Below are 27,849 nucleotides of genomic sequence, written 5' to 3'. Positions count from 1 at the left end.
CGGTCAGCCAGGAGCCGCCAGAGCATTCGGTCAGCCAGGAGCTGCCAGAGCCGTCGGTCAGCCAGGAGCCGCCAGAGCAGTCGGTCAGCCAGGAGCTGCCTGAGCCGTGAGTCAGCCAGGAGCTGCCAGAGCCGTCCGTCATGCCGGCGCTGCCGGAATCGCCCTTCACTCCGGAGCTGTCGGAGTCTCCCGTCCGTCCGGTGCTGCCGGAATCTCCCATCCATTTGGGACCCGTGGCTTGCGTCCTCAATCCGAGGTCGGCGGTGAGGGTCACGGGCACGGAGGCAGGTAGAGAGGCGGAGAAGGACTATGGTAGAGTGGGGTCCACGTCCCGCGCCAGAGCCGCCACAGCGGACAAACACCCACCCAGACCCTCCCCTATAGGTTTAAGTTTTGCGTCCGGAGTCCGCACCTTTGGGGGAGGTACTGTCACGTTCTGACCTTAGTTCCTTTGTTTTGTCTTTTGTTTTAGTATGGTCAGAGCGTGAGTTGGGTGGGTTGTCTATGTTAGTTTTTCTATGATTTTCTATTTCTGTGTTTGGCCTAGTATGGTTCTCAATCAGACAGAGGCAGCTGTCAATCGTTGTCCCTGATTGAGAACCATATTTAGGTAGCCTGTTTTCGATTGTGTGTCTGCACCAGACAGAACTGTTTCGGTTTTTTCTTTGTTGTTTTGTTATTCAGTGTTCAGTTTACTTTATTAATAAGATGAACACGTACCACGCTGCGCATTGGTCTCGCCTTCTTACCATGACAGCCGTTACAGCTTTGTTTGCGAAATAGGAAGCCAATTCTAGATTTAATTCTGGATTGGAGATGCTTAATGTGAGTCTGGAAGGAGAGTTTACAGTCTAACCAGACACCTAGGTATTTGTAGTTGTCCATGTATTCTAAGTCAGAGCCGTCAGGCTGAACTGGCGAGGAGGTGCGGGCAGTGATGGGTTGAATAGCATGCATTTAGTTTTACTTCCGTATAAGAGCAGTTGGAGGCCACGGAAGGAGAGTTGTATGGCATTGAAGCTCGTCTGGAGGTTAGTTAAAGGTAATCTTGTTGTTAATCCCACCAAAGTGTCCGATTTCAAATAGGCTTTACAGCAAAAGCACCACAAACGATTATGTCAGGTCAGAGCCAAGCCACAGAAAAACACAGCCATTTTCCCATCCAAAGAGAGGAGTCACAAAAAGCACAAATAGAGATAAATGAATCACTAACCTTTGATGATCTTCATCAGATGACACTTATAGGACTTCATGTTACACAATACATGTATGTTTCGTTCGATAAAGTTCATACTTATATTTTAAAAAATCTCAGTATACATTGCCGCGTTATGTTCACTAGTTCTAAAAACATCCAGTGATATTGCAGAGAGCCACATCATTTTACAGAAATACTCATTATAAAAGTCGATGAAAATACAGTTGTTAGACATGGAAATATAGATACACTTCTCCTTAATGCAAACGCTATGTCAGATTTCAAAAAAGCTTTACGGAAAAAGCAAACCATGCAATAATCTGAGAACGGCGCTCAGAAAACAAATAGAGATACCCGCCATGTTGTAGTCAACAGAAATCAGAAATAACATTATAAATATTCACTTGCCTTTGATGATCGTCATCAGAATGCACTCCCAGGAATCCCAGTTCCACATTAACTTCACTAGGGTAGGGGGCAGCATTCGGAATTTGGGATGAAAAGTATGCCCAAATTAAATGGCCTGCTCCTCGGGCCCAGAAGATATTATATGCTATAACTGGTAGATTTGGATAGACAACAGTCTAAAGATTCCAAAACAGTTAAAATAGTGTCTGTGAGTAGAGCAGAATTCATTTGGCAGGTGAAAACCAGATAAAAATCCATTTGGGAAGTATTTTTGGGGGGTGGTTTGTAGTTTGCTATTCAATGTCATTACAGTATCCATTGATTTAGGACTCAATTTGAAGTTCCTATGCCTTCCACTATACGTCAACAGTCTTTAGAAATTGTTTCTGGCTTGTATTCTTATGAATGAGGGAGTAAGACCTGTCTGAATGAGTGGACCCTGAAGTGTCACAGAGCTTTTTCATGTGCAATCCCGAGAGAGTGCATTTCTTGTTTACCTTTTATATTGACAAAGTTTTATTTTATTTTTATTTTATTTAACCTTTATTTAACCAGGTAGGCAAGTTGAGAACAAGTTCTCATTTACAATTGCGACCTGGCCAAGATAAAGCAAAGCAGTTCGACACATACAACGACACAGAGTTACACATGGAGTAAAACGAACATACAGTCAGTTATTGTCCGATTGAATATAAACATCATTTGACATGTTTCTATGAACTTTACGGTTACATTTTGGATTTTTTGTCTGCCTGTTTTGACTGTGTTTGAGCCTGTGGATTACTGAAGAAAACGTGTGAACAAAACGGAGGTTTTTGGATATAAAGAGACTTTGTCGAACAAAAGGAACATTTATTGAGTAAATGAATGTCTTCTGAGTGCAACCATATGAAGATCATCAAAGGTAAGGGATTAATTTTCTCTCTATTTCTGAGTTTTGTAACGCTTCTGCTTGTAATAATTTGTCAACTGGGCTATGTTCTCCAATAATCGTACGGTATGCTTTCGCCGTAAAGCATTTTTAAATTCTGACACCGTGGTTGAATTCACAAGAAGTTCATCTTTAAATCTATGTAAAATGTTTTGTTTTCTGAATTTTTATAATGAGTTGTTTTCTGAATTTTTATAATGAGTATTTCTGTATTTGAATTTGGCGCTCTACAATCTCACTGGATGTTGGCCAGATGGGACGCTAGCATCCCACATACCCTAGAGGTTAAATGTTTGATTTGTTCGATAATGTCCATCATTTTTGTCCAAAGAGCTACTTTTGTTAGCACATTTGGTAAACAAATCCAAAGTCATGAAGCGCGTTCCCTAGTTGCAGACTAAATGTCAAAAAGTTCCGTTACTGTCCGTAGAAACATGTCAAACAATGTATGGAATCAATCTTTAGGATTTAAAAAAAATAAAACATCAATAATATTCCAACCGGAGAATTCTTTTGTCTTCAGAAAAGCAAAGGAACGCAGCTACCTGTCATGTGAAATGCGCATGACCAGCACGTGACTGCTGGCAGACCTCTGACTCATTCCTTTCTCATTCGGTCCCGCTTCACAGTAGAATCCTCAAACAAGTTTCTAAAGACGGTTGACATCTAGTGGAAGCCTTAGGAAGTGCAACATAACCAATATCCCACTGTGTATTCAATAGGGGCTGGGTTGAAAATCGACCAACCTCAGATTTCCCACTTCCTGTTTGGATTTCTTCTCAGCTTTTTGCCTGCCATATGAGTTCTGTTAAACTCACCGACATAATTCAAACAGTTTTAGAAACTTCAGAGTGTTTTCTATCCAAACATACTAACAATATGCATATATTAGCAACTGGGACTGAGGAGCAGGCAGTTTACTCTCGCACCTTTCATCCAAACTACTCAATACTGCCCCTGCAGCCATAAGAAGTTTTAATATGTGTTTACCCTCATTGAATGAAATATCTCTTACACATTCAGAGAGAGAGAGAGCAAGAGCCAGGCCCCAAAGCCTTTCTATGAACAAAATACATTTAAAAAACAGTCTTTCCTACACCAAAATAATTACATATAAACATGTATTATGTAGTAATGTGTACTAATTTGTTTAATAAATGGGAATAAATTATATAAATGTTTAGTAAAACATTTTTTTAAACATTAGGTTTATAGTTTCATATTGTATAGTTAACGTTTTAATAATAGTAATATATTGAAATGGCTGCACTAAAGATTTAGAATAAAATAAAGCGGTTTAAAATTGTATTTACCTTTTAATGATATCTCTGTCTCTATCTGTATGTCTCCCCGATCTGTTTGTCTCTTTCTCTCTACACAAGAGCGCTTGGGTCTGGGGGGGAAGTGTGTGAGCGTGTGTGTGTGTGCATGCACGTGTGTGGAGGGTATTTGAAACTACTGTCTGAAAACAGTTGTGTCCGGCCGGGGCGTTGAGGATGTACTGTAATAAAGCTGTCTAAACTTCAACCTTTGAAAAAGACTTCTCAGCAAATCCATATGAATGTTCAATAAATGAATCCTACAGACGAAGAACCATATATGTGACATTTAAAAAAAAAGAGAGATATACATGAAAAATCATTATTGGACACCATTTTTCTATAGTGAACCGGTTTCACAAGCTTTCCACGCGCTAATTAACAATAATTTTAAATTTAAAGATAGGCTCTCGTGGAATAACCGTTTATGTGCACCACTCAGAATGGACGGACAAGCGCACAACCTTTCTGTTGCTGATGAAAATCGCAGAAATGTGGGAAAGAAACGTAAAACAAAACTAAAAGAATGGAAAGACAGGCAAAGGAAGATCTTACGGGATGCGGGAAAACCCTATACAAATCGTAAGGGTCAAGAAAAAAACTGGGAAAAGCTGTCCAAAAGAGGTATGTGGAAGAACCGTATATCAAACAATCAAGCTAGCTAGCTATAGAGTACAGTAACTAACATGTATGTTCTGGGTTGTCTAATTTGTAACTATAGAGAAAACATATTAGCAAAAGTTAGTTGGCTACTAACTCATACATTATCGTTACAAATGTTATTGCTAGATTATAGAAGAAACATAGCTAGCTACTTTTTCTCCCTCCACCGGTTGATTTGACATGGCTACAGTAGCTAGCTAGTTGCACTGTATCCTGCAGGGAAGAGCGTGTTCCACGACGTGCAGAAAGGATTGTGGAATGTTGACTGATGAACTCAAGCTGCATCTGTTCAACAGTTTCTACACTGTCCCATACGAGAAACAACAAGCGTTGATTCTCTCCAGCTTAGAACAGGTTAGAAATAAGACAAAACGCCTATTATTTTAATAGCTATATTGAACACTTGCATAGTTTAACTTTGACAGTAATGATACGTACATTAACGTTAACTCTAAAAGTACTGTGTTACACAATGGTGCAATACAAACTCATTCTGTGTATAGATTGGGAGTGTGTGAAAGATGGAGGTCCTGATCAAGCAATATCCTGAATGTGCTACAGTATATTAAATTCTGAATTCATCATTGTCAATTTTTATTGCAGCATGAGGTGAAACGGAGACGTAAACCTGAGGATACAAAGGAGAACAAACGACGGAAACAAACCTTCAAATACCACGTACAGCAAGCAGGCCAGAGATTGAATGTGTGCAAGGTTACTTTCATGTCTGTGTTCCAGCTAACCAACAGCCATCTTCAGGCAAGTGAAAATATGAATTAATGTCTATATGAATATCAATTACAAACATATTGTATTCTCTGTACTAGTTTTTAATAACCTGCTAATTGAAATGTAATTGTTTGGTCAGGTTATTCAGGAAAAGTTAGCTGAGGCAGGTGAGGTTGCAGGGTCTCCAGATCAGGCTACTGAGGCTAGGTCTCCTTTAGAAGATGGAAGAGGGAAGCATAGCAATAGGTAATGCACTATGGATTCCAGCCTGGATTATTTCACTATAGCAGTGCTCTAAACAATCTTCTAAACATTAACATAGAGTATCGAATGGATGAATAGCGAATTCTGAAACAAAAATATAAAAATGTTTATTACTTTTAAACAAAATGATGGTAACTAAGCTGTCCAACTACCACCTGAGCATTGAGGACTGAGTGCCGATTACCTTCCCCCTCCCACCGGACAGCACTGGCATAATTCTCGCTGCCCTACAGGACCCCCGGCCACAAACGGCAATGGCGTGACCGGGATTTGTACCCCGGTTATAGCGACACAGTTGCACTCTAAGGCAGGTCCCTAGACCATTGAGAGAATACAAGTTTAACAACACCTTCTTGTCTCCTTACAGGCCACATCGGATACATGCTACAGTGAAAGAGGGCATCAAGGAGCACATTCTATCTTTCCCAAGAACCCAGAACCACTACTCTCGGATGAAGGGGGATGTACACAGAGAATGCCTCAGCCCTGATCCGAATTTGTTGCGAATGTACCGACTCTACAAAGAGAAGAATACCACATCATCTGCAAAATTCTGGGTTTATAGGGACATTTTCAAACAGCAGAGTCTCAATTTCGGCCAACCCAGGAGTGACACCTGTGGCAAATGTGACGCATTCTTCACTAAGATGTCAGCAGCAACATCTGAAGAGGAGAAGAGGAAGATTGCAGTTGAAAGTGAGTTGCACCATCGAAAAGCCGAAAAGGCCTACACACAGCTTCAAAGTGACACTGAGTGGGCTAAAGCCAATGCTGACTGCCATGTCATTTCTGTGGATCTACAGGGGGTGATGTAAACCCCTAATCTGACCCACTCCAATGTCTACTACCAGCGGCAGCTGTCAAATTTTAACTTTTGCATCCAGGAACTTGGAAAAGAAGATCCTGCATACATGTGTGTTTGGTATGAGGGGATTGCACACCGAGGGTCCATTGAGGTGGCAAGCTGCATAATGAAGTGGGTGAAGACAAAATTCACGCCACTCACCAAACCAGAGGTGCGCAAGTTGATCATATTCAGTGACAGATGCTGTGGGCAGAATAACAACTGGCGGATGCTCAATCTGATGTTGATGCTCGTCTCTATGGGTTACTTTACCCAAGTTGAGCAGAAGTTCATGGTCTCTGGTCATTCTTTTCTTCCTTGTGATCGATCTTTTTGCCACCATCGAGAAGAGGCGCAAGGTGTCAGTCCTTCATACACCTGATGATGTTTCAAAGATGATACTTGAAGCACAACCAGCAAAACCATTCAAGGTGATGAGGATGCAATGTGAAGACTTCAGGCACCTCCCAGATTCTGTCCTCAAGCGACCAGCTGGACTACAGATCACCTCAGTGAGGTGGTTAAAAGTCACAGGTATTGCACAGAGAATAGTTTACTAACATCCCATCAACATGCAACATGTTGTTCTAACAATAAAATATCCTAATGCTTGACTGTGAAAGTTGTTATTGATGTCAGGAACTTAAAATGTTTCTGTTCTAATTTCAGTTGAGGATCCTTGGAATCTGTACGCCAGACAGAGCCACAGTCTATTTGAGGGATGGAAATCGTGGCTGATCTCCAAACCAAAACAAGGAGCTACACCTCAACCTCCCTATTTTGCAAGCCACTACCCTAGAGCATATGAGAGTCCTCTGCCCAACAAAAAAAACAAGTACCAAGATCTGATGACCATGCTCAACTACTTGCCAGCTGCTGCACGCTCTTTTTATGAATCACTGCAGAGTGAATAATTTGTTGTTAAACCAAGCTACATAATTAACCGTTTTTTCTGTGAGTTTATGATCCCCTGAACCTGTATACTGTAGTATGTTGAATCTGTATACATTTCAGAAGACATGTCACCCCTATTGTAGGAAATTAAATGTATCGTAGGTGTTTTCTATGTGAATCAATTTGTGTATGATTTGAACCAGCACAATATATTGAATTAATTTAATTTTAAGATGTTGTTCCTAGTGTAGAAAATGTTATGTACAATGTGTTCTGTTGATAATTATTTTGTGTGTGATCATTTGAACCTTTTTTAATCTGAATGAATTAAAAACAAATAAGTCATCACATACAGTATGTGAGTATTCATTTGATCTTGATTCCCTTTTTTTATTCATTACAATATACAGTGTCTCTCTGTCACCACATTTAGCATTAACTCTAAGCAGTTAATACTTATTTACTGCTGTCACCTCAGTGCAGAAGGACATTTCTTGCCTTTAGCATGGGTTTAACGCAATTCACAACTTAATTGCTGATCATAGTGTTAAACACAAAGAGAATGGTTTTCTGAACGTTTTGTAATATTGACCTTCGGGACCTGCATAATGGACATGCATATTGGCACATCACATTGATCCATATTTGATATTTACAAGTTGTGCTTGTTTTGATTGAATAAATTTAATTGTATTCTATTTTTGTAGTTCTATGGTGTGTTCACATTGAGGGCTTCATTTTAAATGAGACTAAGATTTCATGACTCAACTTTTAAGAATAGGCATCAGTGCTAAAGTTGATAGACCACCTTTAAATGAACCTCCATACAAATGAATTAACTGCATATTGCATTTAAGTTATTTACATGAAGGGCATCTGTACTTGAAAGTACTTAAAACATCATATCAGGTGTTAAAAAAGGGTCATGCAAAATGTCACATATACTGAGTCATGCAAAATGTCACATATACTGTTCTTCCACAAACTGAAATCATCACTGGAGATATACTGTTCTTCCACATTCTAAAAATTAAAACGGCAATAAAAAAATTATTATTTGAAATAACAAAAAAATATAAATTGTTGTTGGAAGATATGGGTATGGTGAATTATTTGTCAACCATAAAACACCTAATGTGGTACACACAATTAATAATATAAAAATAACTGATTATCTTAAAATGTAAAAATTGTCACATATGGTTCTTTGTCTGTAGGATTCAAATGTTGACCAATCTTACATATTATTTCACTATATGTACATAAGGGTACCCCCAAACAACTGTTTGGTCCCTTACACACTAGGGCACTATATGGATATAAGGGATGCCCCTAGTGTCTTTGAAACAACTGTTTTAAACCTGTTTGAAACAGTTATTTGGGGGCATCCTGGTATGTCCGGGGGATGTCCAGTTTATGTCTCAGTCAGTCAATCAAAAAAGCCTCACACCGCCTTTGAAAGGATAATTGTACTCTAAGATGGGCCCTTGTCATTTTACCCCCTTAATAACCTTTTAATGAAGTGGGCTAAATCAGGGGCACACCGAGTGTATCAGGTATCAAGGTAAGACCCAGATGCAGACCGTGTCAAAGTAATAATGTTTATTACAGCAACAGGGGCAAAGGTACAGGATGACAGGCAGGCTCAGGGTCAGGTCAAGCAGAGGTCGGTAATCCAGAGGTGGGGCAAAGGTACATGACGGCAGCCAGGCTCAGGGTCAAGGGCAGGCAGAGTGGTCAGACGGGAGGGTACAGGGTCCGGACAGGCAAGGGTCAAAAACCAGGAGAACGAGAAATGAGAGACTGGGGAAAAGCAGGCGCTGACACAAAAATGCTGATTGACTTGACAAACAAGACAAACTGGCAACAGACAAACAGAGAACACAGGTAAAAATACACAGAGGTTAATGGGGAAGATGAGTGAAACCTGGAGGGGGTGGAGACAATCACAAAGACAGGTGAAACAGATCAGGGTGTGACAGGTCAAGCAGGGGTCGGTAATCCAGAGGTGGGGCAAAGGTACAGGACGGCAGCCAGGCTCAGGGTCAAGGGCAGGCAGAGTGGTCAGACGGGAGGGTACAGGGTCCGGACAGGCAAGGGTCAAAAACCAGGAGAACGAGAAAAGAGTGACTGGGGAAAAGCAGGCGCTGACACAAAAATGCTGATTGACTTGACAAACTGGCAACAGACAAACAGAGAACACAGGTAAAAATACACAGAGGTTAATGGGGAAGATGAGTGAAACCTGGAGGGGGGTGGAGACAATCACAAAGACAGGTGAAACAGATCAGGGTGTGACAGTACCCCCCCCCATTCTCTAGGGGCGTCATCTGGTGTCCTACCTGGGGCATACCTGGTTGACCGGGGTGCCGGCGGTGAACGTCGGTGAATAGGTCTGGGTCCAGGATGTCTCTAGCGGGGACCCAGCACCTCTTCTCTGGGCCATAACCCTCCCAGTCAACCAGGTACTGGAAACCCCTGCCCCGTGGTTGAACCCTCAGGAGGCGTCTCACCGTGTACGCCGTATGGCCATTGATGTCACGGGGAGGAGGGGTGTGCATGGAAGTGGGATACGGGGACTGTGAGACACGGGCTTGATATGGGACACATGAAAGGTGGGGTGTATACGAAGGGTACCGGGCAACAGAAGACGAACAGCAGAGGGGCTAATGACCTTGGAGATGGGGAAAGGGCCGATAAACCGGGGAGAGAGTTTGCGAGACTCCACCCGGAGGGGCAGATCCCGGGTGGAGAGCCATACCTTATGCCTGAGACAATACCGGGAAGCCGGGGTCCGATGGCGATCTGCTTGTCGTCGATACCTGGAGGTGGTCTTGAGGAGGGCCGACCGGGCTCTCCTCCAGGTATAACGACAGCGGTGGACAAACATCTGGGCAGAAGGAATGGCGAACTCCTCTTCCTGCTCAGGGAAGCTGTCTAAGGGAGATAGGCCGGTGGCAGAGCAGGGTACAGTGTTGCAGGCATATTCAACCCACACAAGCTGCTGACTCCAGGTGGTGGGATTGGCGGAGACCAGGAAGTACAGGATGGTCTCGAGGTCCTGGTTGGCTCGCTCCGACTGGCCGTTGGACTCGGGGTGCAACCCAGAGGACAGGCTGGCCGACAACCCAATGAGGATGCCTTCCAGAACCGGGATGAGAACTGAGGGCCACAGTCGGAGACCATGTCCACGGGCAGTCCATGGTTCAGGAAGACGTGAGCTGGGCTGTCTCTTTGGCAGAGGGTAGTCTGGGGAGAGGAATGAAGAGGGCTGCTTTTGAGAACCAATCCACCACGGTCAGGATGGCAGTGTTGCCATCAGATGGGGTAAGATCCGTGACAAAGTCCAGGGAGATGTGAGACCAGGAATGGTGGGGGACAGGCAGACGTTGGAGGAGACCAGCCGGCCTCTAATGTCCATGGGAATGGAGAAGGGCCGAGTGGGGATGTTCAGCTAGGGTAGCGTCCAAAAAAACTCCCGTCGGCCCCAGAGTCAATGAGAACTGCTCTCCCCGCAGAAGAACGGCATGAAAAGGGGTGCAAGCAGGGGAAGCAGGAACGTTCTGCATATGGCCCACCAGAGCCATTGCTCCTATCAGTGAGCCTGGCTTCTTTAGAGGACAAGAGGACACGAAATAACCAGGGGTCCCGCAATAGAGAGAACTTTGTGTCGATCCTGAATTGCCGTTCCGCTGGCGACAGCCCAGCTGTGCCTAGTGGCATAGGCTCAGGAAGCGTTGACTCGGACGTCTTTGGCAGCCCTCGGGGCAGGTCGGGAATCCTCGGGTCCTCTCAGCAACGAGACATCAGGAGCTTCTGGGTTGACTCGGAGGCAAGGTGAGATCCCTGGGCGTGTTCCCGTAGTCGCCCATCGATTTGGATTATCAAAGCGATGAGGGAGTTGAGATCTGTAGGTTACTCCCGAGCAGCAAGCTCGTCTGTGACCTCCTCCGAGACGCTGTGCAGGAACATATCAAACAGTGCTTCATGGTTCCAAGCACTCTCCGTTGCTAATATGCAGAAATCCACTGCATTCTCAGCCACACTTCAGGAGCCCTGCCGAAGCTGGATTAGCCTCTGGCAGCTTCTCTCCCGGAGAACGGGGCGTAAAAATAAATATCTTCACCTCTGCCACATATCCCACCAGACTAATGCATATGGCCAGCTGCTGTATGAACAGCAGTAGCCCAGGTGAGAGCCCTCCCGGATATCAGATGAGATTGGATTGCTCTAAGAAGGAGGATTGCTCTAAGGGAAGGAGGAATGTTAGCTCTCCGTGTACATTTAAGGGACAGCCGTGCTGCCCTGTTCTGAGCAAATTGTAATTTTCCGTGGTCCCCCTTTGTGGCACATGACCACATGACTGAACAGTAGTCCAGGTTGTGACAAAACTAGGGCCTGTTGGACCTGCCTTGTTGATAGTGTTGTTAAAACCTCTTAGGGATAGTGAGACGCTCACGTGGCCAATAGCCTCTGGAAATGCATAGCGCCAAATTCAAATAAAACACGATAAAACTCAAACTTTCATTAAATCACACATGCAGGGTACTCAATTAAAGCTACACTTGTTGTGAATCCAGCCAACATGTCAGAATTTAAAAATGCTTTTCGGCGAAAGCATGAGAAGCTATTATCTGATAGCATGCACCCCCCCTGAACCACCTGAACGAGTTGTAAACAAAAGAATTAGCGTAGCCGGCGCTACACAAAACGCTGAAATAAAATATAAAACATGCATTACCTTTGACGAGCTTCTTTGTTGGCACTCCAATATGTCCCATAAACATCACAATTGGTCCTTTTTTTCGCTTAATTCTGTCCATGTATACCCAAAATGTCTATTTATAAAGCAGGTTTGATCCGGAAAAAAACAGCTTTCCAAAACACGTCACTACAAAACATTTCAAAAGTTGCCTATAAACTTTGCCAAAATATTTCAAACTACTTTTGTAATACAACTTTAGGTATTTTTAAACGTTAATAATCGATCAAATTGTAGACGGGGCAAACTGTATTCGATAGAGAAAGTAAACAAAACATGCTCCTTTTTCCCTCTTGCGTAACTATCAAAAGTGTAACGTTGTTCCAGGATGTGCCTCTTATTCGTTTCACCAATGATTAACTTCAACCCAATTCCAAAGACTGGTGACATCCTGTGGAAGTCGTAGGAACTGTAAAATGGGCGCTATCTATTTTCCCTTGGCAAAGACAATTGAGGGAACTGTCAGAGGGGGAAAAAAATATTCTGAACAGTTTTTCCTTGGGGTTTTGCCTGCTACATAAGTTATGTTATAGTCACAGACATGATTGAACCAGTTTTAGAAACTTCAGAGTGTTTTCTATCCACACCTACTAATCATATTCATATAATATATTCCTGGCATGAGCAGCAGGAAGTTGAAATTGTGCACGCTATTTATCAAAAAGTGGAAATGCTGCCCCCTATATCTAAGAAGTTAAGAAGGCAGAGCAGCGCTTTATTATGGACAGACTTCTCCCCATTTTAGCTACTGTTGTATCAATATGTTTTGACCAAGACAGTTTTACAACCAGGGTTAATCCAAGCAGCTTAGTCACATCAACTTGCTCAATTTCCACATGATTCATTACGAGATTTAGTTGAGGTTTAGGATTTAGTGAATGATTTGTCCGAAATACAATGCTTTTAGCTTTTGAATTATTTAGGTTGAATTTATTCCTTGCCACTCATTCTGAAACTAACTGCAGCTCTTTAAGTGTAGTAGCTGACGTGTATAGTGTTGCATCATTCGCTTCAAAGCCAGTGGCAAGTCATTAGTAAAGATTGAAAAAAGTAAAGGGCCTACACAGCCGCTCTGGGGAATTCCTGATTCTACCTGGATTATGTTGGAGAAGCTTCCACAAAAGAACACCCTCTGTGTTCTGTTAGACAGGTAACTCTTTAACCACTATATAGCAGGGGGTGTAAAGCCATAACACAAGTTTTTCCAGCTGCAGACTATGACAAATAATGTCAAAAGCTGCACTGAAGTCTAACAAAACCACCCCCACAATCTTTTTATCATCAATTTCTCTCAGCCAATCATCAGTCATTTGTGTAAGTGCTGTGCTTGTTGAATGTCCTTCCCTATAAGCGTACTGAAAGTGTGTCAATTTCTTTACAGAAAGATAGCATTGTATCTGGTCAAACAATTTTTTTCAAACATTTACTAAAGGTTGGTAACAGGCTGATTGGTCAGATATTTGAGCCAGTAAAGGGGGTTTTACTATTCTTGGGTAGCGGAATTACTATTGCTCCCCTCCAGGCCTGAGGGCACACACTTTCTAGTAGGCTTAGATTGAAGATGTGGCAAATAGGAGTGGCAATATCATCTGCTATTATCCTCAGTAATTTTCCATCCAAGTTGTCAGACCCCTGTGGCTTGTCATTGTTGATAGACAACAATACTTTTTTCACCTCTTCGACACTCACTTTATGGAATTCAAAATTACAATGCTTGTCTTTCATAATTTACGTGAATGTGTGGTGTAAGCGTTTGTTGCTGGAATGTCATGCCTAAATTTGCTAATCTTGCCAATGAAAAAAGCATCATGTAATTGGCAATATCAGTGGGTGTTGTGATGAATGAGCCATCTGATTCAATGAATGATGGAGCTGAGTTTGCCTTTTTGCCCAAAATGTCATTTAAGGTGCTCCAAAGCTTTATATTATGATTCTTTTTATAATTTCTTTGTTTCATAGTATAGTTTTCTTTTTATTCAATTCAGTCACATGATTTCTCAGTTTGCAGTATGTTTACCAATTGGTTGTGCAGCCAGACTTATTTGCCATTCCTTTTGCATCATCCCTCACCGTACACATTTTCAAATCCACATCAATCCACAGGGACTTAACAGTTTTAACAGTCATTTTCTTAATGGGTGCATGCTTATTAGTAACTGGAATAAGCTATTTCATACTGTAAATGTGTCAAGTGCAGCATCTGGTTGCTTCTCATTACACACCACAGACCAGCAAATATTTTTTATATCATCAACATAGGAATCACTACAAAACATATTGTATGACACATTTTATTAGGCCCAGCCTTTGAAACTTTGGTTTTCCTGGATATGGCTGCTACAGTGGTTCTTCCTTTAAAGGTTTTGAGCTTATGCCGCGACCGTTTGTGGTAGTTGGTGGCAGATTGCTCATTCTGTCATTGCACCAAAATGTTAGAATGCTGACCTGTCGGTCGTCTAAACTGTGGCACAAATTCACTATCTTTTCGTAAATTAGTGGAGGTGTTTTCAGTTTGAGAGTCTCTCTTCTCTGACACTAGAGTCCTGCATCAAGCAAAAAATTATGCTGGTTCTGGAATTGAGAGATATTTGGGTAAATACAATGGGGGAATTACACTTGACATGTGGACTGATGATTTTCTAAGAACAGGCACAGTGGGCTTTTGGTTTCTCTCTCTCTAAAGCCAGAAATAAATAATTCTAAATAACAAACTTTATTTACCACAGTGTGAAAGAGTGATAGCCCCTCTATATAAAGGGAGTTTCTGAAACACAGAGTCCTTCTTTGCTGATGTGAAGAAGAAACTAAATGAAAAGAGTTCAGCGAGGATTTGTCAGCATAAAGCTGTGACTCCCTCATTCATGGCTTTGGATCAAAGTACCAACATTCTTTCTGATAGTCTTTAATAAAGAAATGTTTTGACTGTTCTGACCAAGTTAATCTGCTCATGTTGTGTGTGTTGAATTATTTGTGACATTGTGGTTACAATGAAGAATGTAAACAAAGTAATTAAAATAAATCCTATTCATAATGAATAATCAGATGTGTGATGCAAGCTTGATTTTTTTTTACTTACTACATTACATATTGGATCACTAAAAAATATAACTTTTACATTACCGTGTAGTTTACCAATAAAATGGACTGATGGGGATGTGGAAATTCTCGGTATACATATCCCGAAAGAAAGAAATGATCTCACTGAAATACATTTTTATAGAAATTTAGCAAAAATAGTTAAGATCTTGCTACCATGGAAAGGAAAATACAGGTCTATTTGTGGAAAAATCACCCTGATTAACTCTTTAGTCATATTCCAGTTGACCTATTTGCTTATGGTTTTGCCTACATCTAGCGACCTGTTTAAATTATATGAGCAAAAAAATCATACATTTTATTTGGAATGGCAAGGCAGCCAAAATTAAAAGGGTCTATTTATATAATGAATTTGAATTTGGGGTGCAGAAATGATTAAATATTAAAGCATTAGACCTCTCACTAAAGGCGTCAGTCTGTAACGGGATTCTTCCTGGGAAGGAGAGTCGGACCAAAATGCAGCGTGGTTGAAGTTCATGTTTTTTAATAAGAACTAAACATGAACATAATACAAAACAATAAATGTGGAAAAACCGAAACAGCCCTATGTGGTGCAACAAAAACAAAGACAGGAAACAATCACCCACAAAACCCAACACCAAACAGGCTACCTAAATATGGTTCCGAAATCAGAGACAATGACTAACACCTGCCTCTGATTGAGAACTATATCAGGCCAAACACAGAAACAGACAAACTAGACACACAACATAGAATGCCCACTCAGATCACACCCTGACCAACCAAAACATAGAAACATACAAAGCAAACTATGGTCAGGGTGTGACACAGTCATACAAAAGTTATACTTAAATCCAAACTGGTTCTCTAAAGGCGTCAGTCTGTAACGGGATTCTTCCTGGGAAGGAGAGTCGAACCAAAATGCAACGTGGTTGAAGACATGTTCAAGAATGGCCTTTTCCCTATTATTCAGATTACAACCACTCACTTTCTGTAAGGATCGACGCTGGAGATGAGAAGCAGGTACAGGGAGGGAACATTTAATGAAACAACGGACATGAAACAGGACAGGACAGCGGTTGGACATGAACACATAATGACATTAATGCTGACACCGGGAACAAACGGGGGAGCAGACAGAAATAGGAAAGGCGATCAACAAAGTGAATGAGTCCAGGTGAGTCCAGTGAGCGCTAATGCATGTAATGATGGTGACAGGTGTGCGTAATGAAGGGCAGCCTGGCGAATTCGATCACCAGAGAGGGAGAGCGGGAGCAGGCATGACAGTACCCCCTCTAGGGGCGGTGCCATCCAGCGTCCCTCCTGGGCGAGCCTGGCGAGCCGGCCGAGGCATGGGTGCTGAAAAAGCCAGCTGGGGCGTAGAAGCCCGGCAAACCGGCGGAGGCGTGAGAGCCTGGCGAGCCGGCTGAGGCGTGAAAGCCCGATGATCCTGCTGAGGCATGGAAGCCCGACGAACCAGTTGAGGCATGGGAGCCCGACGGGCCTGCTGAAGCATGATGTGGGGTGGGCTCCTGCCAAGCACACCGAGGCAAGAAGACATCTCGAGCCAGCTATGGCATGGAAACCCAACAAGCTAGCTGAGGCACCCCCGGTTCCCTCGGCGACGGCACCCAGATCCAACGTCACCAACGAAAAACAAAAACTCCCTGATGCTTATTTTAGTGTTGTCAGCATTCTGTAAGGATCGACGTTGGAGACAAGAAGCAGCTACAGGGAGTGAACATTTAATGAAACAACAGACATGAAACAGAACAGGACAGTGTCTGGACACATAGCGACATTAATGCTGACACCGGGAACAAACGGGAGAGCAGACAGAAATAGGGAAGGCAATCAACAAAGTGAATGAGTCCAGTGAGCGCTAATGCGCATAATGATGGTGACAGGTGTGCGTAAGGAAGGGCAGCCTGGCACCCTTTAACGCCAGAGAGGGAGAGCGGGAGCAGGCGTAACACTTTCGCTTATTTGAAAATTAAATCATCCAAAATATCATTATTTCTAAACAAGCCATAGAAAGTTGGTTGCAATGTCAGTTTAATCCACCAGAAAAGACAGAACAAATAATACAACAAATATTGTGGTTAAAGCTCTTTAGTGGAGATCAGACAGTTTTCATTTACAGGGAGATGTGCGTTTTTGACCAAATGTAGGTCAGAACAAATACTTATTTGACTTTTATAATATTACTGTTGCTATTGTTATATGTAAATACAAGAAATGTGCATGTAGAGGGGTAACTTTCTTCACCAGTTCTCTTACCATTTTGTACCATTGTGTGATTAGCCTACCAGTTGGTGTAACTGTAATGTTAATTCTCTTGAGAGGAACTATGGTGTGTTATTTTTCTCTTATTGTCAATTGGATATAGAGATTGTTAACATTATTGTTTAATGTAATATTGTCTATTGGATTTACATTGTAGTCATTTCTTAATTTACTTTTATCCCGTTTCCCTCTGTACACACACCACATGTAAAGTTGATGTCGTAAGTTTACATACACCTTAGCCAAAAACATTTAAACTCAGTTTCACAATTCCTGACATTTAATCCCAATAAAAATTTGCTGTCTTATGTCAGTTAGGATCACCACTTTATATTAAGAATGTGAAATGTCAGAATAATAGTAGAGAGAATGATTTATTTCAGCTTTTATTTCTTTCATCACATTCCCAGTGGGTCAGAAGTTTAATACACTCAATTAGTATTTGGTAGCATTGCCTTTAAATTGTTTAACTTGGGTCAAAAGTTTTGGATAGCCTTCCACAAGCTTCCCACAATAAATTGGGTGAATTTTGGCCCATTCCTCCTGACAGAGCTGGTGTATCTGAGTCAGGTTTGTAGGCCTCCTTGCTCGCACACGCTTTTTCAGTTCTGCCCACAAATGTTCTACAGGATTGAGATCAGGGCTTTGTTATAGCCACTCCAATACCTTGACTTTGTTGTCCTTAAGCCATTTTGCTACAACTTTGGAAGTATGCTTGGGGTCATTGTCCATTTGGAAGACCCATTTGCGACCAAGCTTTAACTTTCTGACTGATGACTTGAGATGTTGCTTCCATATATCCACATCATTTTCCATCCTCTTGACGCCATCTATTTTGTGAAGTGCACCAGTCCCTCCTGCAGCAAAGCACCCCCACAACATGATGCTGCCACCCCCACATCATGATGCTGCCACCCCGTGCCTCACGGTTGGGATGGTGTTCTTCAGCTTGCAACCCTCCCCCTTTTCCTCCAAATATAACGATGGTTATTATGGCAAAACTGTTCTATTTTTGTTTCATCAGACCTGAGAACATTTCTCCAAAAAGTACAATCTTTGTCCCCATGTGCAGTTGCAAACTGTAGTCTGGCTTTTTTTATAGCTGTTTTGGAGCAGTGGCTTCTTCCTTGCTGAGCAGCCTTTCAGGTTATGTCGTTATAGGACTCGTTTTACTGTGGATATAGATACTTTTGTACCTGTTTCCTCCAGAATCTTCACAAGGTCCTTTGCTGTTGTTCTGGGATTGATTTGCACTTTTTGCACCAAAGTACGTTCATCTTTAGGTGACAGAACACGTCTTATTCCTGAGCAGTATAGCAGCTGTGTGGTCCCATGGTGTTTATACTTGCGTACAATTGTTTGTACAGATGAACGTGGTATCTTCAGGCATTTGGAAATTGCTCCCAAGGATGAACCAGCGTTGTGGAGGTCTACAATTTTTTTCTGAGCTCTTGGCTGATTTCTTTTGATTTTCCCATGATGTCAAGCAAAGAGGCACTGAGTTTGAAGGTAGGCATTGAAATACATCCACAGGTACACCTCCAATTGACTCAAATGATGTCAGTTAGCCTATCAGAAGATTCTAAAGCCATGACATCATTTTTTGGATTTTTCCAAGCTGTTTAAAGGCACAGTCAACTTAGTGTATTTAAACTTCTAACCCACTGGAATTGTGATTCAGTGAATTATAAGTGAAATAATCTGTCTGTAAAAAATTGTTGGAAAAATGACTTGTGTCATGCACTAACTGACTTGCCAAAATTATACTTTGTTAACAAGAAATTAGTGGAGTGGTTAAAAAACGAGTTTTAGTGATTCCAACCTAAGTGTATGTAATCTTCCGACTTCCACTGTATACTCTGGTTCATCATTAAACTCCTAGACTAGGCTTCTGTGTCTGTCATCACTTTTTGACCAGAGTCCGGTATCTGTTAATTTATGTCTAGGAGTCCCCCAAAAGGAACACCCCCTCCCATTCAGCTGAAAAGGTGGCGCGGGAAAATTCAAAAAATATTTTTGGGAAATATTTAACTTTCACACATTAACTCCCAGTGGCCTATCCACAAATTAGAGAGCACCAGACTCCGTTTAAATAATATAACTTATTTTGAACGAAAGCCAGGAATGTGTAAGTCACTCAGCCCTATGCTGTTCCTGCTTCTGTTGCCTCATCATTGTCCTGTTGGTTATGTCAGACTGCACAATAATAAACATATACATTTAAAACAGTTTAAAAAAAATCCAATTCAATAATATATTTGTACCACTGTAGATGCTGTGGTTTTATTTTTAGAATATGGTTCTCGGTTTACATTAGTGATAGACAGCTGGAGGCATTTTAAAAACATGTTTTCACAAGTGTAGTACACTGTGAACTCTGCCAACAAACGTTTCCACTCTGAGAATGATAAATGACTGTAATTAATACATTCATTCAATATATTAGAATACAAAAGAAGCCATCCACCCATGATGGGCTATTAGCAGGACAATAGGAAAGGAGGGTAGGGGGAGCATTGCCTTTAAAGTCACTGCACAGTAACCTAATGAACATGCATTTTGAAATAGTATAATAAAAAATCGAATTCAATAACATATTTCTACCACGGTAGATGCTGTGTTTTTGGTTGATGGCCAATATTATAAACAGTCAAATGCATTCGTGAATTCAATCGTTTTAGCTGACATGTTTTGGTTAATTCATTGTTGAATTTTTAAGGTTCCTTTCTCTTCTCTGTGCTGGAGTTCTTTTAAGAATACAAAAGAAGCCTTCGACTATAGACTCTTGCCGAGTTTAGGGACTTTAAATGCATTCATCGGTGTTTGCGAGGCATGTCACTTCTCCCATCTCTTTTGCATAGCCCACCACATGCACTGTTTTCTAACCACATCTGGATGGATCCGTAGCGAATTACTAGGGGAATAAATATCACTGAATGACAGACATTTTGGAATAAAGTAGGGTAATGAAAGCAACAAATTGTTAAGCATTAGGGGGCGCTATTAAAATTTTGGGATGAAAAACGTTCCCGTTTTAAACAAGATATTTTGTCACGAAAAGATGCTCGACTATGCATATAATTGACAGCTTTGGATAGAAAACACTCTGACGTTTCCAAAACTGCAAATATATTGTCTGTGAGTGCAACAGAACTGATGTTACAGGCGAAACCCAGATAAAAATCCAACCAGGAAGTGCCGCATTTTTTGAAACCGCCTCATGCCAATGACTCCTTATATGGCTGTGAATGAGCTACGAATGAGCTTACGTTTTCCACGTATTCCCCAAGGTGTCTACAGCATTGTGACGTCTTTTTACGCATTTCCATTGAAGAATAGCCGTAAGGGACCATATATAGCAAGTGGTCACATGGTGTCTCCCGCAGAAAATCTTGCGTAAAATACTGAGGTAGCCATTTTTCCAATTGCTTCTTATAAGAAACCAATTGCCTCGACGAATATATTATCGAATATATATGTTAAAAACACCTTGAGGATGGATCCTAAACAACGTTTGCCGTGTTTCTGTCGATATTATGGAGCTAATTTTGAAAAAAGTTTGGCGTTGTAGTGGTAGCATTTTCCAGTCGATTTCTCAGCCAAGCATGATGAACAAACAGGAGCTATTTCGCCTACAAAAATAATATTTTTGGAAAAAAGGAACATTTGCTATCTAACTGAGTGAAAGCATCCGAAGTTCTTCAAAGGTAAATGATTTAATTTGGTTGCTTTTCTTATTTTCGTGAAAATGTTGCCTGCTGCCAGCAGAGCCTAGCATAGCATTATGCCATGATAAACTTACACAAATGCTTGTCTAGCGTTGGCTGTAACGCATATTTTGAAAATCTGAGATGACAGTGTGATTAACAAAAGGCTAAGCTTGTGTTTGAATATATTTCATTTGCGATTTTCATGAATAGGAAAAGTTTCATGGGGTATTTATGTCCACTGCGTTATGCTAATTCGTTTGAGGCTATGATTACGCTCCCGGATCCGGGATTGCTAGTCGCAAGAAGTTAATGAAACTCCCAAAGTCATCCAATTGTTATAATAGGATTTGAAACAATAGCCTACCCGTGTGTGGTCAACTATTTCAGCACCTTTTTGTGCTGCTCTGAGACAAGCATGGGGACTGGTCTTCATAAATCACTGAGATTTTTATATTCAATTAATCTCCTTTTGGGTATTTGTTAGTCTACAATTAGGATGTGGAAATGTTAGGATTATTTTGCTCTTCCCTCACAGTCACCTAGGCCTACTCCCAACCGGTCACGTTGTACAGCGGCATATATTCCTATTATTAAAAATGGTCAAATGAATTCCTCAATTCAATCGCTTTAGCTGACAGTTTGAGGTTCATTCATTGTTTAAATATTCAAGGCTTGAATGTATGTATTGTGGTAGCGTAATTACAAGATTGTTATGTTTATGAACCAAAAGTTTGTTTTATGAAATAGAGTAAGCTTCTTAGGACTCTCTCTCCCTTTCAAAGTTGATTAAGTAATGGCTAGGCAAAAAACCTGCAGCTGGCATTCCATAGATAAGATGTGGTGGGTGTCACCGAGATAGCCTGGTAGAGTTGAGAACAATACCTCATTGTCTTATCTTCCTGGCATCTGGGAAACTATGCCGGGTTGGGGGTAAAACCAAGGTGGCTTATGGGAGTTGGAACCACTAAGCATTTTTAGGTCCTATATAAAAAATAAAAACAATTCAGTTAGACTCTCAGTTGATGGTTTCATTAATAGAATAATTAATCAATATTAAATAAAGATGATTGTTTGAAGATATGACAAAGTCTATTTCAGTACTGAATTTCCACAATATGTTTGGCGATGAGGAGATGATCTGCAATTTGACCGCTCATGAAGATCTATTTAACTTCTTAGAACTACCCCTCCCGGATCCGGGAGAATTGTCATCAACTACACTAATTTGCATAACGCAACAGACAAAAATTCTTACTAGAAAATATTCATATTCATGAAATCACAAGTGAAGTATATTGAAACACAGTTTAGCCTTTTGTTAATCACCCTGTCATCTCAGATTTTGAAATTATGCTTTACAGCCAAAGCAAGACAAGCATTTGTGTAAGTTTATCGATAGCCTAGCATAGCATTATGTCCAGCTAGCAGCAGGCAGCTTGGTTACGAAAATCAGAAAAGCAATCAAATTAAATCGTTTACCTTTGATGAGCTTCGGATGTTTTCACTCACGAGACTCCCAGTTAGACAGCAAATGTTCATTTTGTTCCATAAAGATTATTTTTTATAGCCGAAATACCTTTTGTTCTTCACGTTTTGTTGAGAAATCCAACGGAAATTGCGGTCACGACAACGCTGAAAAATATTCCAAATTAGATCCATAATATCAACAGAAACATGGCAAACGTTTTTTATAATCAATCCTCAAGGTGTTTTTCAAATATCTATTCAATAATATATCAACCGGGACAATTGGCTTCTTAGTCGGAGCGAGAGGAGCAATGGCCGCCTTTGTCTATTATTTTTATGTTTGGAAAAATAACGTTCCCAAAGTAAACGGCCTATTTCTCAGGACCAGATGCTAGAATATGCATATAATTGGCAGATTAGGATAGAAAACACTAAAGTTTCCAAAACTGTCAAAATATTGTCTGTGAGTATAACAGAACTGATATTGCAGGCGAAACCCTGAGAAAAATCAAACCAGGAAGTGGCTTCTATTTTTAAAACTCCATGTTCCATAGCCCCCCATTGCTCAATTTAAAGGGATATCTACCAGATTCCTTTTACTATTGCTTCCTCAAGGTGTCAGTCTTCAGACAGAGTTTCAGGCTTTTATTTTGAAAAATGAGCCAGAACGATAACTTTGCGTCAAGTGGTCACATGAGTTTTGCTCACGCAACAGAGTTTGGATAGGTATTGCTTTTGCCCTCCCTACTGTGAAAGACATTTGCGGTTGATATATTATCGATTATATATTTTAAAAACAACCTGAGGATTGATTATAAAAAACGTTTGACATGTTTCTGTGGACATTACGGATATTATTTGGAATTTGTCTGCGTTGTCGTGACCACTCTTTCCTGTGGATTTCTGAACATAAGGCGCCAAACAAACGGAGGTATTTTGGATATAAAAATAATCTTTATGGAACAAAGGGAACATTTGTTGTGTAACTGGGAGTCTCGTGAGTGAAAACATCCAAAGATCATCAAAGGTAAACAATTCATTTGATTGCTTTTCTGATTTTCGTGACCAAGCTACCTGATGCTAAGTGTACTTAATGTTTTGTTATGCGATCGATAAACTTACACAAACGCTTGGATTGCTTTCGCTGTAAAGCATCATTTCAAAATCTGAGACGACAGGTGGATTAAGAAAAGGCTAAACTGTGTTTTGCAATATTGCACTTGTGATTTCATGAATATGAATATTTTTAGTAATATTATTTGACTGAGGCGCTATGCTATTCAGCGGTTACTGATGACAATTATCCCGCTTAAGGGATGGGTAGCGTCAAGAAGTTAACACCATGTGTCTCACACACACACACAACCTTTGAGGGAAAGACAGAGGAACAGAGATTTCATTCATTGAAAGGTAAATACAATTTTCTTTAAAAATATTTAGTATATAAATGCATACATATTACAATTATTAAACAATACTACACTTTAGTACACAATACTTGAAGGGCTCATCTTCGTAAATGTTCACGATAGTAGAAAAATGCTGTACTTGTTTCATCATATCAAGCACTTTAAAAAGATTCTCCCCACCTGAAGCTAAAGGCAAGCACAAAATAGTTGACCTCTGTGCATGCTTTGGAAGATACATACTAACAGATTTGGTGGCATTGTCACTTTTGAGCCTGGACTATATGCGACTGAAGAGATTCTTATGGCTTACAAATCACCTCGCCCGCAAACTTCCCCTTCCAATAGGTACCCAGGCTGGGATGTTCCACCCAGGGCCTGTTCGATCTGACACAGAGCAAGTCTTATCTTAAGCCATTCTCTCATGCGAAACGCAGGAGAAAATTGCTTAAGATGGTTTGTCATTATGTCCCAGACATGAAGTACACAATACACCTAAAATTGGTCTAGGAGAAATGTTTTCTGTAGTTTATCTGTGTTAGACTCGGCATAGGGCAAGTCTAACACTTACTTATACTCAGGCAGACCTACCCCGGAAATTACTTTTTCATTATACAAGTGGTCACAAGATACACAGCAGCTCCATAAGTTCACTACAAAAAATCCCAACCGTTTCACATTTTTCAAACATATTTTCTTTCAGTTCAACAAGGTCACCACACATCAATCATCAGGCCATTACTTTTTTTTGCAAACATTTGCTTTACTTCGAAGAACAGCTGCACTATCATGTTACATAAGCACACCATAAATATCATGAGGACATAAACACAGGACACAGAAATAGATCATCAATCACTTTTTGACACATACCATCTACTATATCCTCTCTTGTAATGGTATTAAACATACCTGCATAGTGAGGTCCAAAAGTATTTCATATGATATATAAGGTTAAAGTGACTATAAGGTTAAAGTGCAGACTGTCAGCTTTAATTTGAGGGTATTTTTTGTACATAGTCCCACCATTTCACAGAACCAAAAGTCTGGACAAATTAACTTACATTATACAGCATGTGTATTGAAGTGGTCTAAAGTTTAGTATTTGGTCCCATATTCCTAGCATGCAGTGACTACATTAAGCTTGTTACTATACGAACTTGTTGGATGCAAATGGTTTTGGTTGTGTTTCAAATTAATTTGTCCCCAATAGAAATAAATGGTAAATAATGGTAAATAATGTATTATGTCACTATTATTGTAAATAAGAATATAATATGTTTCTAAACACTTCTACATTAATGTGGATGGTACCATGATTAAGGATAATCGTGAAAGAATCATGAATAATGATGAGTGAGACAATTAGGCACAAAGATCATGAACATCAGACTGGGAAGCTTGGAAGGGATATGAAAGGCCATTTCCTGGAATCTAATTGAAAATATCAAATGACCTTGAACTCGCCACTCGAGATGTCATTCACCAATTACATCTATTATCCAAGGTAACAGCATCCTTGGATACTAAAACTTTTAGTAAGAGTATTAGTAATAGTAATTATTATACATTTTTTATCATATCCATAAGGCACTCAGAAACGGAAAACAGTAGCGGTTGTGCAGAGGTTGTGTACAGAAGCACAAGTTCAGAGCTTGCCTATACTGTAGGAACAAAACTCAACCCTCTGCCCCTCTACCAGATAACAACTCCTGTTTACTGTGGAATGGCCTTAAAGGGATAGTTCACCCTAATTTAAAAAATATGTACTGGGTTTCCAAAGCAGGTAAACAAAACCAAAGCATGGATTGCTGTCTCTCACTTTCCACAGACTGCTTACAGGATATGGACATTTAATTTCAAATGTCTATACCTATATTACTACTGAGTTAAAGTGTTAATATGCAAATACATGTGCTTTTTGTGTCACTATGGGTAGAGCTATGGTCTAGATGGGTGTATGTTCCAGGAAGCTATTAAAATGTGTAATGAAGGTTGATGAGAAATGAATGGGTGTTAATGGAGAAACCGAGCGACAGGGGTCAGGAAGGTAATCACATGGATATATCGCTCTGTTGTACAGAGAGGGGAAGTCTTATAAGTGAGATGGGGAATCCAGTATCTGTTCCGGAGGTGTTAGTGCCAGTGAAAGTGCAGGGCGCCAAATTCAAAATAACAGAAATCTCATAAATAAAATTCCTCAAACATAGAAGTATTTTACACCATTTTAAAGATAAACTAGACTAGTCAAGGATCATATCCACCTTTACCTTACCAGACACCCTAGAGCCACTTCAAATTTGCTTATCACCCTCATAGATTCACAGACCATGCAATCGCCATCGCACTGCACACTGCCCTATTCCAACTGGACAAGATGAATACCTATGTAAGAGTGCTGTTCATTGACTATAGCTCAGCATTCAACACCATAGTACCCTCCAAGCTCATTATTAAGCTCGAAGCCCTGTGTAACTGGATCCTGGACTGCCTGACGGGCCGCCCGTAGGTGGTGAAGGTAGGAAACAACACCTCCACTTCGCTGATCCTCAACACCGGGGCCCCACAAGGATGCGTGCACAGCCCCCTCCTGTACTCCCTGTTCACCAATGACTGCATGGCCACGCACGCCTCCAAGTCAATTATCAAGTTTGCAGAAAACACAACAGTAGTGGCCTGATTATCAACAATGACGAGACAGCCTATAGTTCGGAGGTCAGAGACCTGGCCAGGTGGTGCCAGAATAACAACCTATCCCTTAACATAATCAAGACAAAGGAGATGATTGTGGACTACAGGAAAAGGAGGACCGAGTACGCCCCCATTCTCATCTACGGGGCTGTAGTGAGGCAGGTTGAGAGTTTCAAGGTCCTTGGTGTCCACATCACCAACAAACTAGAATGGTCCAAACACACCAAGACAGTTGTGAAGAGGGCACGACAAAGCCTATTCCCCCTCAGGAAACTAACAAGATTTGGCATGGGTCCTCAGATCCTCAAAAGGTTCTACAGCAGCAACATTGAGAGCATCATGACTGGTTGCATCACTGCCTGGTAAGGCAACTGCTCGGTCTCCGACCACAAGGCAATACAGTGGGTAGTGAGTACGGCCCAGTACATCACTGGGGCTAAGCTGCCTGTCATTCAAGATCTCTACACCAGGTGGTGTCAGAGGAAGGCCCTAAAAATTCTCAAAGACCCCAGCCATTGTCTGTTCCCTCTACTACCGCATTGCAAGCGGTACCAGAGCGCCTTGTCTAGGACCAAAAGGCTTCTCAACAGCTTTAACCCCCCAAGTCATAAGACTCCTGAACAGGTATTCAAATAGCCACTGCTACTCTCTGTTCATCATATATGCATAGTCACTTTAACCATACCTACATGTACATACTACCTCAATTAGCCCGACTAACCGGTGCCTGTATATAGCCTCGCTACTGTTATTTTTCACTGTCTTTTTACTGTTTTTATTTCTTTACTTATCTATTGTTCACCTAATACCTATTTTTAACTTAAACATTGCACTGTTGGTTAGGGCCTGTGAGTAAGCATTTCACTGTAAGGTGTACACCTGTTGTATTCGGCGCACGTGACAAATACACTTTGATTTGATTTGAAATCACTAAATTTGAACCTAATGTATTTATTTAAATGTATTGATTTCCTTGTATGAACTGTATTTTTGTTCAGTATAGGTAGTGCTGTGTTCTCCCGTGGCTGTAGGCGTTATAAATTAGAGTGAATTGGGTTTGTGTGGGTGTTGTTTGTAATTGATGTTTATATCATATGATGTAATGTTAGGTGGAACCTGATCTTGGATTCTTGATTTATGACCACAGATGTTAAATCTGGGATTAGGGACTGATTTCTATAGAAGGGGATTTGTAATACAATAAGATTATGTTACACATA

Source organism: Oncorhynchus tshawytscha, linkage group LG08 (assembly GCF_018296145.1).
Source record: "Oncorhynchus tshawytscha isolate Ot180627B linkage group LG08, Otsh_v2.0, whole genome shotgun sequence".
Taxonomy (NCBI): domain Eukaryota; kingdom Metazoa; phylum Chordata; class Actinopteri; order Salmoniformes; family Salmonidae; genus Oncorhynchus; species Oncorhynchus tshawytscha.
This window is presented reverse-complemented; position numbering follows the sequence as displayed.